The sequence below is a fragment of the Nematolebias whitei genome, chromosome 19 (genome assembly GCF_014905685.2).
Source record: "Nematolebias whitei isolate Nwh7 chromosome 19, NemWhi1, whole genome shotgun sequence".
Taxonomy (NCBI): domain Eukaryota; kingdom Metazoa; phylum Chordata; class Actinopteri; order Cyprinodontiformes; family Rivulidae; genus Nematolebias; species Nematolebias whitei.
In genome coordinates, this window is record NC_056516.1 from 13,998,032 (window position 1) to 14,000,072 (window position 2,041).

Here is a 2,041-nt window from a genome sequence, read left to right on the forward strand (position 1 = left end):
TATATATATATATATATATATATATATATATATATATATATATATAAGGTGTAAATGGTATTCATAGTTGAGATACAGAGCTTTTCAGAAATGATGATGTAGCACTTTTTGATATTTGTATACTAAAGATATTGAGCTATTTTTACCAGTTTTTCTGAGTTTGTCTTGCTTTATACTTATCCTGTCCCTATCAAACCTAAACTGTGTGCAACGTAGGGTCATAAATGAGAGGGAATTTTAAATGTTATAAAATAAAAGGTTTTGGGAGAAACGTTTAGCCAAGCTAAATATGTTCTTTGTTTTTATTCTGATACATCGACAGCGTGAACATTTTCCCACCTAGTGTTGTGACGTGTGTATTTCATCATTGTTGCAAGAAAAATGAAAATATATGTACTGTATATTTTTTGATTAACAAGATATCAAACCACAAAAACAGACTGGTGGGGAAAAGAGATTCCCAAAACAACCAGGTGTACAATTCATTAGATTTATCACAAAGCTTTGGAGAACAGCCAGAAATCACAGAAGATCAATGCATTTACAAGTTCACACTTATTAATACCTGTCTGAGGTTCTGATGTGTTCTGACTTCCTGTTCCCAAGGACTTTTCAAATCTATGTCACTGTAGTCATATCAATCAAACCTTGAGGATAATAAAAATGACCTCTCTGTCCCTTCACTGACCGGTCACATGACGACTGATTATTGAATAGAGTAAGGATCATTTTATATCATTCACAATGAGAGTACAGAAGCAGTGCATAAATACATTAATTAAGTAAAAAATATGGAACATGTTGAGTGCAAATAATACACATTCCCTTAACACGGATGATGCTTAGATATTTGTTAAACATCTCAAGTCATTCATCTTTCAAACAATCAAAACCTGGAAAAAAAAAAAGGAAAAATGAAACAGACCCAGGGAAATTTTTTCAAACAGCTCCACATTTATTTGTTTATGTGGCACAGAAATATATTAGTTGTATGTGAAACTAATAAACATTAATACATCATAATTTACTAAAAAATCTAATGTGTCTTGTCCACACCAGTCCACCGAAAGTAAAATGTTTTTAAATCTTCATTTTCAAAAGTACTTTTAAAAATCAGTTTTTCACGACAAAAACTATTGCAAATGCAGAAATTTTTACCAAATTCTTTGGTATGAAAATGGTTCAAGACCTGACTCTCCTTTCCTTCTAGATTACTCCAACTTCTTATCAGTCACCCCTTAGTTTGTTGTTAGTTTGATGGGTTTCTGCTGATGAAGTCTTCTGGATGGACGATGAAACGTTTCTCTCTTAAAGACACTGGTCCAGATGAAATGATTTAACCTTTTTTGTTGTCGATAAGCTTCTCGACCCTCCACTAACCTGCCTGCCCACTCTCCACCAATCTATTTTTTTAATTTACTTGAATTTCACCTCTCATTGGATCTGTAAACAAATACTTGAAATGAAAATGTTCTTGCTCCAGCTTTGAAGTTCATTGATGACAACAATAATTTACCAGTCTTGTCAATAATTTTTTTTTTTTTTTTTCAGCTGGAGTCGATCTCTGGTTCCAAATTTATGGAGTCTTTTCAACATTAGACATATTTTTGTTTCTACAGACACTTCATTACATTTAGGTAAGTGCTCCAGCCTGGGCTTCTCAGTTAAACTTTTGTTTTCTGTCAAAAATACTAGAAATATTTGTCTCACATTGCTAATGCTTCCAAATGCTGCCTTAGGTCATGTTTTTCTGCAGACGGCCTGTGTTTTTACCCAGGCAATTTTCATGTAGTCATTTTGTCCCATCAGGACCCTGCTTAAACAAAGGTTTCCAGACCCCTGGGTTAATATAAAATTCTAAAGCATGACATTGTCATCATCTTGCATGACCGTGGCATTCCCCAGTTGATTGCTTCCACTTTCATTTAATAAAAATAAAGAAAAAGGAAGGAAGCCACAGCTCTGTGGAGAAAACAGCTCAACTTAGAAGCAAGGGGAGCTTTTGTGTCCCAAGACTGATATCATCCTTGATTATCATACA